General features: G+C 38.7%; 1 protein-coding gene across 3 annotated transcripts in view; it reads right to left on the bottom strand.

Annotated features, from left to right (window-relative positions):
- MALRD1 (MAM and LDL receptor class A domain containing 1) overlaps positions 1-9,430 on the bottom strand; it is an 847,485-nt gene extending 838,055 nt beyond the window's left edge. For all 3 annotated transcript variants that reach the window (XM_058532519.1, XM_058532517.1, XM_058532520.1), the window contains exon 1: positions 9,143-9,430. The gene's annotated coding sequence lies outside the window, so the exon portion shown is untranslated. The remainder of the gene's footprint in view (positions 1-9,142) is intronic.
- Between the last annotated feature and the right edge of the window lie 5,208 nt (positions 9,431-14,638).

Below are 14,638 nucleotides of genomic sequence, written 5' to 3'. Positions count from 1 at the left end.
ACTCCCTCCCCTGGGCCGTTTGCTGTGCCTCCCGCACTTCAAGCTCATTCCCACCACTGAGCCTTTACACGTGCTTTGTCCTCCGACAGAAACATTCATGTCCCTCCTCCACTTACCTACCAAACTTCCCAAGGTTTTCTCCTTCACATAATACAAGTATCTGCTCAAATGTGACTTTTTTCAGAGAAGCCTTCTCTAACTACCCTGTCTAAAATAAAGTCCTTCCCACATCTTGGTCACACTTTATTCCTTTCCTTAATTTTTTATTTTTGCAACATTTATTTGTATTATTTAGAGCATTTGTTTTCTTATTGAGAAACTAAATATACAGACAGTGGCTAGATCGTATGTAAAAATAGAACTCTGACTCACAATGTGTAGTCATCAGCCCAGGAAGCCAACCTATTATCTACAAATCAGACTTGTAGGAAGTTAGACTGCTATCTCTAACAACCATTCCAGGAAGCCAAACAATAACCCCTGTAACAAATTGGCCCAAGATGACCAAGATTTGATTAATAACTGATGGCTTCCCTAATTTTTGACCCTGCTTCCAACTTAGGGCCAATGGAGAAAGCCAAATATGCACACTTAACCAATCACATAGGGTGTCCACTACATTAGCCCACCTACAGCCTCCCCATGCCACAGCCTCCAACCAGGGCATAGCTGAAACCTTCCCTTTTTCTCTATTATAAAGCTTTTCCACTCCTCTGCCTGTCTTTGAGACTCTGCCAAATGCAAATGATAGTGGTGGCTGACTCCCTCACTATAGCAAGCTCTGAATAAACAGCCTTTGCTTATTCTTGTTATTTTCATTGGTTTTCATTTATTCTGCATTGCTAACAATCTATCTCAATCAGGATATAAATTCCACAAGGATGAGGCATGTCCATCTAGTTCACCACTGATTCCCCAGCATGTAGAATGGTGTTTGGAACATACGCTAGATAAAAATGTGTCAAATAAATAAATGAATGAGCTTTCCTGAATACAATAGCCAGAATGCACCCCTTATTCCTCTGTGGTCCCCTATAATCTAGGCTCTATCACCTGTGGACCCTATCAGACTGCTTTATAGCATAGCACCTTGTGTCCCTGTATTGTCTTCTCCTAACTGTAAATTACCTTAATACAGAAAATAGTGTATATAATTCTTTTTCATGGTAATAGCTCATGCTATCCTCTGATCATGTCTCTGAATGTTTTCTGTATGTCAGGCTCATCTCTAAACAAGACTGTTCTCTTTTCTGTTCTCCCTTAATTTATGGTGTGGCCTCGGGTGAGTCAGAGCTTCTCTGAACTGTAGCCTGCTTGTTCATGAAAGGAGACGGTTGAATCACATGATCACCAAAGCCCATTCTAACTCCAACAAGCTATGATTATCTTAGGGCCTGAAGGTAAAAGACCAACAAGGCAAAAAGGGTCCATGTTTCCAAACGACTTTCGGTTTGGTTGTTCCATTGATATGCGAGTTATAAAGTCAGTTGTTATGCACTGCAGGTAAAGCTTATTTATATTCAGAGCATTGGGGAAGTTTCCATGTAAAACACAAGAAATGTTTGGCATGCCAATGAAGTTTCTGTCCTTTGAGGACAATACAACTTGAAAAACAGGACAACAAAACCAAAGAATCACTAGAGGTAAAATGTGTCAATCTTGTATGTCTCAGGGCAAAGACACTAACGGGCTTCCCATCAGACATAAATAAAGTCCTTTCATGCAGATATGATTTTACAGTACCCACCAATCATGCAGCACAAAGAGCAAAGGAAAATGCATTAGTATTAGAGGTAGAATTTCCAAGACTTTTGTGTTTAAATTTTTCTTTAAAAAGCTACCTAATATTAATTCATATGTCTTCAGCATATATTTACTGACTACCGACTCTATTCAGCTCTGGGCTCTACATTACTGGCTATGTGAATTTGAGCAAGTTACTTAACTTACTTGTGCCTTAGTCTCCTCATCAGTTGAATGGGGATAATGATAGTACCCAATTCATGGAGTTGTTGTATGGATTAAATGAGTTAATATGTACAAAACCCTAGAACAGGAACTAGCACATAGTTAACAATATTGAAGTGATTTATATTATTATTGGTGTTACTGCTGTTCTGTTACTGTTATTTTTCCACACAAGACACTCAACTAAATGTGTTAGAGAAGTAAAAAGGAGATCATAGACAGAAGGGAGGGATGAATAGGCAGAGCACAGAGGATTTTTAGGGCAGTAAAAATACTCTATATAATACTATAAAGGTAGCTACATGTCATTATACATTTGTCAAAACTCATAGAATGTGCAACACCAAAAGTGAACTCTAATGTAAACTATGGACTTGAGGTGATTATGATGTGTCAATGTAGGTTCATCAAGGATAACAAATGTACCACTCTGGTGGGGAGGTTGATAATAGGGGAGGATCTGCATGCGTAGGGGCAGAGAATATATGGGATCTCTGTACCTTCCCCTCAATTTTGTTGTGATCCTAAAACGGCTCTTAAAAAATTGTCTTAAAAAAAGGCATCACAAAACTTAATTTCCATGTCTTGCCTCTCAAAAACTTTAAAGTCACAGGAGATGAAAAAGACTGTACTAAAAGGTGACAGTAGTAAAGCCATATGAGAGATAAAGATAAAATGCTATAAAAATTAAGAAAAAGAAAGGATTACTTGCATAAATTTTCACTATAGCCCTTACCACACCATGTGATTTTTTTTTTACATGCTTTCTGTCCCTCCTCTCCATCCCCATTGGACTAAATATCACCTGGAAAGTAAGGATCATGGCTAATTCATCTTTGATTCACTTTGCCTTGCACGGAATACAATATAAAGGAGGACTTCAATAACTCTTGATTTAATGAGAGTAAGTGTGACTAAGCTCAGATTCAGATAGAAAGCACTTGACTGTAAACTGGGCATCCATCAGAAATGTCTAACAAGGAGTTAGAAATAGCAATTAATTAAAGTTTCTTGAGTGAAAGAAGGGCCACATACTGAGATCTGTGCTTTAAGAAAATATTCTGATAGCTGTCTGTATGATGAATTGGAAAGAAAAAATAAGTCAGGAGGCCATTTAAATTTTCTAGTGTAAAGAAGTTTAACTCAACATATTTTCAATTTTCTCTGAATTTTATATCTTTAATAAGATTTACAGGAAACACGTCAATTCCATCCTTGGAGTGGTATTACTTGGTTCATTATTAAAATAAAATCAGCATTCTAAATGTGAGGCCATTCAGCAGATACTGAATTACATCCATTCTAAGAGAACATTCTTGTTGTAGATACTGTCAGAAAGAAGGATCTTAGAACAGAGACTTAGCTAAGAAAATATTATTAGGGATTCCACAATTGAGATTTTCTGTACATCTAGTCTTCTCTAGGAGGATTTGTCTATAATCTATAGCCTTTAAAAAATAATTTAGGGCAATAACTTCATAGTCATACAGTGAATAGAATTAATAAATCAGCCTCTTCTATCCTGCAGACACTGTAGAAGCTGTGGTTAAAGTAAAATGTCCTCTCTCGGTGATATCTATCTACACTGCCTCCCATAATTCAGAGATATTTGCAACGTACCTTCCCACATTGCAAGGCAATTATTTATTTCCTTTATTTCCTCCTTCCCTGGGAGCTGAGAGTAATTGAAATGTTGACTCTTTATATTTCTGACAAGATGATGAGACTTTTGTTTCTGGACATTTGGGAAGACTCTGAACCCACTCCTCCAACCCACTGCCTAAAAAAAACAGATATTGGACAAATTACAAAAATCATATTTTTCAAATGCATTGCTAATCTAAAAAGAAAGTCTGGAAAAATCCCCAAAGGCAAGAAATAATGATGATGATAATAATAATAATAAGCTAAAAGTAGAGGGATAAAGAAAATATGAAGCTGGAAATTTTCTGGGGACAAATGCTAATCACAAGAGTCCAGAGCTTTGGGGACAGAAATCTCACCGGGCCGGTGACTGAGGATAGAACTCTGGGCCTTTACCAGGATGGAGACTGCTGGTTATAAGCCCCCACACAAAGAAACAACTCTACCAGGATGAAGGGATGACCAGGTAATGTAGCCCTGCAGCAAAGGGAGCTAAGAAGCAAACCTGTCTCTCCCAGCCTTGCCTCCAGGGTGGAGAGAAGGAGAATGAAGAGCAGGAGGAAGGAGGGTGGGGGAGGAGGAGGAGAAGGAGAAAGAAAAAGACAAGAAGAAGAAAAGTGGTCTCCCATAAAATTTTAACCATAGATCTGCCGCCACATGTCCCTTGGGCTTGATTTCATATGACATGTTTGATTCGGGGAAGTAGAAGCCAACGTATTAATTAAGTGGACCCAGGATGATCACACAAATCCTCTCTGGAGGAAAGCCCCCACAGGATTTTCCCACAGTCAGATACTAGTCCAAAATAATTCTCAAATACTTAAGAAAATAAGTTATCTTGAGTGAGAGCCAGTAGAAACAAAAACAACAAATTTAGATCCCCAAGGATTCTAAAACCAGAATACACAGAATAGAAAATAATCAAGGAATAAAATGCTTAAAGAAGAAAGAATTGAACCATAGCCAAGGATCAAGAAGATATTAAAAATGACCGAGGCAATTTGACAAAGAACCAAGTAAAAGGTCTAAAAAAAAAAAAATGTAATCACTGAAGTTCAAGACTTAAGAGAAGAGTTAAACAGTGCACGAAATAAAAGCAAAGAGAAAATTAATGAATCAGAAGATAAATCTGAAGAAATTATCCAAAGGCAGCATGAATAAACAAGAGAATCTAAGAGATACAGAGAATAGAATGGGAAGATTTAACATATATCTAATCACTGTTCCAGACAGAAAGTATAAAGAGTTTGAGGGTAAAGAAAATATCTAAAGAATGATGTCTAAGAATTTTCTAGAAATGATAAAACATAGAAATACTCAAGCAGGATTTAAAAAAATAGAAAATCACAGCCTAGATACATCATATTAAAAATGCAGAAAGCCAAAGACACAGAAAAGATCCTTTAAGAAGTCATGAAAAAAACAAAATAATAAACCAAAGCAAGATAAAGATGAGAAGTATAAGAGAATTAAATGAAATAGAAGTACAAATATTTTCAATTTATCCCTGTCACACCAATGAGCATGTACTCCCCGTTGAGGCCCTCTGGAACAGAAAGCCCCAAAACCGACCCTCATAAACATGGAAACATGATATAAGACAGAGAAGTCATTGCCATCAGTCGGGATGATCTGGAGCTTAAATAATAATGCTGGAAAAGGGATTAATAAAACAGTGATGCTGGAATAATTGATTAAACACATAAAAAAAACAGAAACGGGAACTCCATCTCACACCATACAGAATAATCAATTCTAGGAGATCAAAGACTTAAATGTGAAAAGAATTTTTTTATAATTTAAAAAAATATATAGGTGAATATCTTCAGGACCCTACAGTAAGGATGTTCCTTAAACAAGACACAAAAGCATAAATCACGATTGAGAGATAAATAAACTTGGCCAATTAAATCTAAGATATCTTTTCGTCCAAAGATATTTTAAAAGAAAATGTAAAATCAAATATCAAACCTAGAAGATATTTTTGCAATTCATAGAGCATAAATCAGAATACATAAACAACTCTCACAAATCAAAAAGGAAAAGATAAACAACCAACCGGAAAAATGGGCAAAAGGAGAAATACATGCCTAATAAATAAGTGAAAATATGCCCAATCTCATTTTTAATCAGAGATAGGAAAATTAAAACCATGAGAGAATGTTTTCCACACACCAGATTGGCAAAAATTTAAAAACTTGACCTTAGCAAGCAGTGATAAATATAATGAACGACAAATAATGCACCGTTAGTGTGACGTAAACTGATTCAACAATTTTGGAAAACAACTAGGCATTATTTTGCAATGCAACTTGCCTGTGACGCACATCACACTCTGCTTTAACACTTATTCAATAATAAAATTGTTTTCTTTCTCTTCTACCTTCGTGAAGAGATACCTTCGTGGCAGGAGATTTCGTTTTTAATTACATTTCCTCAACAACAGCAAAAGCAAATCACGGAAAAATACAGAGTAGGACACCATTTATAGATTGTTCAATATCAAAAATTAATTAATATATTGTTAAAGATACATACATATTTTTTTTAAATGCTACTGAAAATAACGAATTATAACACAAAAATCAGAATAGATATTATTGGGAAGGGGTAGAAGAGGGTTTAAATGGAGAAAAGGTACCCAGGAAGCTACAATGTTACTGATTTTATTCTCCTTCTTAACCTGGGTGGTGAGTACTTTGATACTCAATTTAATATTCTTTGTACCTTTTATAGACTGTTGTTTGGGTTCAGTTTATGCGACACTCAGTCCACACCTGGCCTTGCTGTCTAGACAGAGGAACCCTCTGAGGTGACAACACCTAGTCTTTCCTGTCTCTCTGGACACAATTCATCCCTGCCTCACCACACCCCTTACTGCACCCTGGTTCCACCCTGGACGCCCCCTGTCATTATTGAGACGTGATCAATGATGCAGGACAGAAAATGCAAGGGAGTTGGCACTCTGACAAGATAAACTTTAACAAATGGAAGATAGGACCCAATCAATAAATTCTTTTTTCCTGCCCCCTGAAAGACTATTTGTTGGACAGTAGCTTCCCCAATAAAGCTTTAGCACAGAAGCTTTGCCTCAGGCTCTATTTTGCCAGGAAACTCGACCTAAGACAATTTTATATAAATATTTTTAAATTTTTATGTAAATATATATATAGCGTTAGGAAATGGTAACAAAATAATTTTAAAACAAAAATAATGCTAACAATATAGGAAATGATTATGGAAAAATTGTCCCAGGGAAAATGAAATCCAGAGAACAAAAGGAAAAACTAACTACACAGCTCTAGAACTGGATGGAAGGTTGAGATGAGAGGAGAAAATAATAAGATGAAAAAAATAAGAATTTGGGCAAGGGACCTCATGTTTCATCTTTCATTGTCAGAAATCTTGGCCATTTACTGAGATTGAGAGTGGCAAGGAGAAAATTGAGAATTGAAGGAAAGAGAAGAGTAGTCACCATACGTGTGGTACACTGGGCATCCATAGGAAGCATCAGTGGAGGGCAGGATGAGCTGGTCAATGGGACTCTGAAATGGCAGGCTCTGTACTTCTCTGACTTCCACCAGCAATGATCTGTGGTTCCAGAACAATGGTTAGGCAGCAGTGGCCATGAGGAATGGAAGTTATCCAAGGGTACAGTCCAAGTGTATAGTCTATGGTCATAGATCAGTGCAAATTGAATGACCTGCCAAGATGGCAAAGTAGCTTGGAGTTGCTAATGCCTTTTCCCAAAATTCAATCCTGCAGAATGTATAGAATCAGGAAGCAAACATGGATTCCAGAACTAACAAAAAACCAAATCAAATAAACAAACCAAATGTGAGAAACTCTTGGGGAGAGTGAAAGCTGTCTTGAATCGGCGTGTGTGTAGGAGGCAGGGTGGGAAGGTGAGTGACAGCTGCAGGAGGACGGCACAGAGAAAAGCTCTTTAAATGTTATTCCTAACACTCCCTTGCGTTGCCCTGGACAATCATTGCATCTACACTCACTGCAGAAATTAGCAGAACAGCTCAGGCCTCTGGAGCTGGTTAGGGAGGGGGCAATCTAAGCAGCACAAAGACCTGCTACAGAGTTAGGAGTTGTTAAGAGATGATGCAAACAGGTATGACCTGACCAGCTGCCTACTACATTACTCCTCCATTCTCTTCTGGTCAAGGCCCAGGGGCTGGAGGAATAACACCTAGGTAGACTATATGGCCCAGTGCTCTTTCTCTGTCAAGGAGTAAAGGTGGTTCTAAGGGTGGTTATTCCAAGTTGAGTTCCATAATGACTGGTGTCCTCTAATCTGGGGTGTGGCCCCTCTCCTCTCCCAACAGTCTCCCAGAATAACAGAGATAAGGGCCTAGATTTCTGGCTTTTCCCAAATTCACATTGCCAGAGGGAACCCCAGAAAAACACACATAGGCAAAAATAACTAGATAACTGAAGCTTAAAATGACCTCAAATGAAAAAGGTGAATTAGCAACATATAAAATCTACAGCAGAATTATGGAGTCAGAAGGACCAAGAAATTAAGAGTAAAAAATCTTTGGAAACATATTCAAAAAGATATTCAAAATTTGAAGGGAGAAAAAGTAATAACAAGTAGGGCTAAATGTATTATTAATTATTAAAAATAATAAATATTTGAAATAATGAATAAAATACATAATGCAAGCAGTAAGAGGAATATTATTTTTTAAAAAAATATTAGAGAGCTGAAAAATTAAATCGAGAAACTCTGAGACAGCAGTAAGAAAGGATAAAGAGGTAGAAAACTTTTTTCAAAGGTTAAGAATTTGGAAATAGATGTGCCAAGACAAAGATTATAAGAGTCCTAGAAGAAGAAAAGTAAAATATTGAAGGGGTAAAGTATTGAAGAAATAATACAGATAAATTTCCCAGAATTAAAGAGGCTTAAAAGACTGTAGATCAAAAAGGTTCACAGAGTGCTAAATATGAGAGATAAGAAAAAAAGAACCCACAGTATGACAAATAATAAGACATTTTAAGAACATCAAACAGAGGGAAGTCAAGATGGCAGCATAGGCAGACTCGGAACTCACCTCCTCCCGCGGACACAGCCAATTTACAACTACTCGTGGAAAATTACCCCTGAGACAGAACTGAAAACTGGATAAGAGGAAGTCCTGCAACAACGGACAATCCTAATTGAGGTGGAAGAGGCAGAAACTCCCTTCTGGAGAGGAAAAACGCTGCCTTCACAAGCCGCAGCGCCTCATGGCCGCCCGGGAACAGCTCACAAGTCCGCAGCCTCCCTGGAGGCGCGGGGCCCTGAGCCGGGAGCGCCCCCGCTGTGGGCATTTTGTGGACCCAGCACAATCGAGACCAGCGGCATAATATCTGACTGTGCCTGCTACTAAAACATTGGGGAGTACCCCCAGAAAAGCTGCTTCACAAAGACATTAAAACCTGCTCTTAAAGGGCCTGCGCGGAAACTCACCCGTTTCAGAAAGCATCCTAAAATCACCAGAAAGAAAGGTGCACAGTGCTTTGGTGAAAAGAAACTCACCTAATAGGCCCTGAGTGCATCTCGGTGAGGGCGGAGACCTCTCCAGGGACTGGAACATTGGCAGCGGCCATTCTTGTGGCCTGGTGTGGGCGTGCTGACACAGACACCATTGGAGTTCTCCCTGGGGCCTGCTAGCCCAGGGTCTGCCCCACCCGCTAGAGCACCGATTTAATCAAGCTCAGCCAGGGCAGGCAGCCCACCCTAGAGACTGGCCCCACCCAACAACAAGCCCTCAGGCAACTTGTGGGCCTGCATATATTGGTGACTGGATTCTCTGCAGCCTGGCAACTGAGCCCACTTCAGTGGGGCAGGGCATGCACAAGGAGCAAGTGGAGTGTGGGGCAGTGGTGGAGTGTGTGGGGCTCCCGCCGTGGAGACACTGGGTCCACTTCAGGAGGTTGGGGCGCCCACATGGGGCAGGACTGTGTTGACTGTGTGTGTGGACCTGTGGGTGGCAGGGCTTGTCAGCTGCAGAAGACTTGTGCTTCTCAAAGACCCACATGGGGGTTTGCCCCACCTTCAGAAGCCTGAAACAATTAGGCACTCCTGTGCCTGAGGCCAGCCCCACCCAGCTGCAATCCTCAGAGAGCTGACAAGAGACCTAATAGGCTAGAGGCTTATAGCAATTATAAGGCCCTGAGCCTAACAACCTGCCACAGTGGGGGCCTATCCACTTAAAAGAAATACTGCAACACAAATGTGGTATTAGAACTTGCAGCCAACTGTGCTGGGGCTCCCCACACCTGATAAAGAGACTGAAGGGCCTACAACAACTACAAGCAGCTGAGCATTACAACAGCTGGCTAGGAGCATAACTCGGCCTCCATGGGTGCCTACAGGGAGAGCAAACAGGCCACAACAGAAGGACACACGTAGCCCACATAGGGGTCACCCTTGGAACATTGAGAACTGAGGGAAGCACACGGCAGGCCTCCTAAGCCATCACTTATATAAGGTCACCTATCCAAGAGCAGGAGACATAGCTGACCTACCTAATACATAGACACAAGCACAGGGAAAGAGGCAAAATGAGGAGGCAAAAGAATACATTCCAACTAAGGGAACAGGGCAAAACCCCAGAAAAGGAACTAAGTGAAACAGAAGTGAGCAACCTACCCAACAGAGAGTTCAAACTAAGAGTGTTAAGGATGCTCACTGATCTGGGGAGAAGAATAGATGAACTCAGTGAGAATGTCAACAAAGAAATGGAAGATATAAAAAAGAACCAATCAGAAATGAAGAATACAGTACTGGAGGGCCGGCCCTGTGGCTTGGTGGTTAAGTGCACGCGCTACGATGCTGGTGGCCCGGGTTCGGATCCCGGGTGCGCATCGAGGCACCACTTCTCCGTTCATCCTGAGGCCGAGTCCCACATACAGCAACTAGAAGGGTGTGCGGCTACGACATACAACTATCCACTGGGGCTTTGGGGGGAAAAAATAAAATAAATAAAATCTTTAAAAAAAAAAAAAAGAATACAGTACTGGAAATGAAAAATTCACTCGAGGGTCTCAAAAGCAGAGTAGAGGATACAGAAGAACGGATCTGTGAGCTGGATGAAAGACTAGAAGAAATTACCCAAGGTGAATAGGTAAAAGAGAAAAGAATTAAAAAGAGTGAGGACAGTCTAAGGGACCTCTGGGACAACATCAAACGCACTAACATCCGTGTTATAGGTGTCCCGGAAGGAGAAGAGCGAGACAAGGGGGCAGAGAATCTATTTCAAGAAATAACAGATGAAAACTTCCCTAACCTAAGGAAGGAAACAGACATCCAGGTACAGGAAGCACAGAGAGCCCCAAACAAGATAAACCCAAAGAGGCCCACACCAAGACACATCATAATCAAAATGTCCAGAATTAAGATAAAGAGAGAATCCTAAAAGCCGCAAAAGAATGTCAAGTTACATACAGGAGGAAACCCCATAAGGCTAGAAGAGAAGGGCACGATATATTTAAAGTGCTAAAAGGAAAAAACTTAGAGCCAAAAATACTCTACCCAGCAAGGTTATCATTCAAAATGGAAGGAGAGATCAAAAATTACCCAGACAAGCAAAAATTAAAGGAGTTTGTTAACAAGAAACAAGTGCTACAAGAAATGTTAAAGGGACTGATTTGAGGGGAAAAGAGAAGACCACAAATAGGAAAAATTACCTATTTCCCTGATAAGATCGTAATGGATACAAATGCACAAAAAAGAGGTTAGATATGATATCAAAAAACATAAAAGGAGGGAGGAGGGGAGTTAAAGAGTACAGCTTTCAGACAGAGGTCAAACTAAAGTGACCATCAATTCTGTACAGAAGAAGAAAGGAACAGAGAAGGACTACTAAAACACTGAGAAAAAAAAAAGTTAGAAATGGCAGTAAGTACATACTTATCAATAGCTACTTTAAACATCAATGGACTAAATGCTCCAATTAAAAGACATAGGGTGGCTGATTGGATAAAAAAACAAGACCCATATATATGCTGCATACAAGAGAAACACTTCAGACCTAAAGACACTCACAAACTGAAAGTGAAGGGATGGAAAAAGATACTCCACGCAAATGGCAATGCAAAGAAAGCTGGGGTAGCAGTATTCATATCAGACAAAATAGACTTTAAAACAAAAACTGTAAAAAGAGACAAAGAAGGGCCTTACATAATGATCAAGGGAACAATCCAACAAGAGGATATAACCCTTGTAAATATCTGCGCACCCAATGTAGGTGCACCTAAATATATAAAGCAATTATTAACAGACATAAAAACAGAAATAGACAGTAACACAATAATAGTAGGGGACTTGAACACTCCACTTACACCAACGGATAGATCATCCAAACAGAAGATCAATAAGGAAACATTGGCCTTAAACGACACACTAGAACAGATGGACCTAGTAGATGTATACAGAGCATTCAATCCAAAAACCGAAGAATACACGTTCTTTTCAAATGCACATGGAACATTCTCCAGGATTGATCTCATATTAGGCCACAAAACAAGTCTCCATAAATTTAAGAAGATTGAAATAATACCAAGCATCTTTTCTGACCACAACGGTATGAAACTAGAAATCAACTATAGGAAGAAAATCAGAAAAGCCACAAATACGTGGAGATTCAACAAAATGCTACTGAACAATGACTGGGTCAATGAAGAAATCAAAGAAGAAATCAAAAAATACCTGGAGACAAATGAAAATGAAAATACGACATGCCAGAATTTATGGGATACAGCAAAAGCAGTTCTAAGAGGGAAGTTTATAGCAATACAGGCCTATCTCAACAAACAAGAAAAATCTCAAATAAACAATCTAACAATGCACCTAAAGGAACTGGAAAAAGAAGAACAAACAAAGCCCAAAATCAGTAGAAGAAGGGAGATAATAAAAATCAGAGCAGAAATAAATGAAATAGATACAAAAAACAATAGAAAAAATTAATAAAACCAAGAGCTGGTTCTTTGAAAAGATCAACAAAATTGACAAACCTTTAGCTAGACTCACCAAGAAAAACGAGCGAAGGCAGAAATAAGTAAAATCAGAAATGAAAGAGGAGAAATTACAACAGACACCTCAGAAATACAAAAGATTATAACAGAATACTATGAAAAGCTGTATGCCAACCAATTCGACAATCTGGAAGAAATGGATAAATTCTTAGAATCATACAACCTTCCAAAACTAGATCAAGAAGAAGTAGAGAATTTGAATAGACCAATCACCAGTAAGGAGATCGAAACAGTAATCAAAAACCTCCCCAAAAATAAAAGTCCAGGACCAGACGGCTTCCCTGGTGAATTCTACCAAACATTCAAAGAAGACTTAATACCTATCCTTCTCAAACTCTTCCAAAAAATTGAGAAGTGGGGGAAGCTCCCTAACACATTCTACGAAGCTGACATTACCCTGATACCAAAACCAGACAAGGACAACACAAAAAAAAAGAAAATTACAGGCCAATATCACAGATGAACATCGATGCAAAAATCCTCAACAAAATACTAGCAAATCGCATACAGCAATACATTAAAAAGATTATACACCATGATCAAGTGGGATTTATTCCAGGTATGCAGGGATGGTTTAACATTCACAAATCAATCAACATGATACACCACCTTAATAAAATGAATAATAAAAATCACATGATCATCTCAATACATGCAGAGAAAGCAGTTGACAAGATTCAGCATCCATTTATGATAAAAACTCTGAATAAAATGGGTATAGAAGGAAAGTACGTCAACATAATAAAGACCATATATGACAAACCCACAGGTAATATCATCCTCGATGGTGAAAAACTGAAAGCTGTCCCTCTAAGAACAGGAACCAGACAAGGATGCCCACTGTCACCACTCCTATTTATCATACTACTGGAAGTCCTAGCCAGAGCAATCAGCAAGAGAAAGAAATAAAAGGGATCCAAATTGGAAAGGAAGAAGTGAAACTGTCACTATTTGCAGATGACATGATTTTATATATAGAAAACCCTAAAGAATCCACCAAAAACTTTTAGAAGTAATAAACGAATATGGTAAAGTTGCAGGATGCAAAATCAACATACAAAAATCAGTTGCATTTCTGTACACTAACAACGAAGTAGCAAAAAGAGAAATTAAGAATACAATCCCATTTACAATTGCAACAAAAAGAATAAAATACCTAGGAATAAACTTAACCAAAGAGGTGAAAGATCTGTACACCGAAAACTATAAAATATTTCTGAAAGAAATTGAAGACGACACAAAGAAATGGAAAGATATTCTGTGCTCTTGGATTGGAAGAATTAACATAGTTAAGATGTTCATACTTCCTAAAGCAATCTATAGATTCAATGCAATCCCTATCAAAGTTCCAACAATATTTTTCACAGAAATAGAACAAAGAATCCTAAAATTTATATGGAACAACAAAAGACCCCAAATAGCTAAAGGAATCCTGAGAAAAAAGAACAAAGCTGGAGGTATCACACTCCCTGATTTCAAAACATACTACAAAGCTATAGTAACCAAAACAGCATGGTACTGGCACAAAAACAGACACACAGATCAATGGAATAGAATCAAAATCCCAGAAATAAACCCACACATCTATGGACAGCTAATCTTTGACAAAGGAGCCAAGAACATACAATGGGGAAAAGAAAGTCTCTTCAACAAATGGTGTTGGGAAAACTGGATAGCCACATGCAAAAAAATGAAAGTAGACCCTTACCTTACACCATACACAAAAATTAACTCCAAATGGATTAAAGACTTGAATGTAAGACCTGAAACTATGAAACTTCTAGAAGAAAACATAGGCAGTACGCTCTTCGACATCGGTCTTAGCAACATATTTTCAAGCACCATGTCTGACCGGGCAAGAGAAACAATAGAAAAAGTAAACAAATGGGACTACATCAAACTAAAAAGCTTCTGCACAGCAAAGGAAACCATCAACAAAACGAAAAGACAACCTAACGACTGGGAGAAGATATTTGCAAAACTATACATCTGATAA

The sequence above is a fragment of the Diceros bicornis genome, chromosome 36 (assembly GCF_020826845.1).
Source record: "Diceros bicornis minor isolate mBicDic1 chromosome 36, mDicBic1.mat.cur, whole genome shotgun sequence".
NCBI lineage: Eukaryota > Metazoa > Chordata > Mammalia > Perissodactyla > Rhinocerotidae > Diceros > Diceros bicornis.
This window is presented reverse-complemented; position numbering and strand designations above follow the sequence as displayed.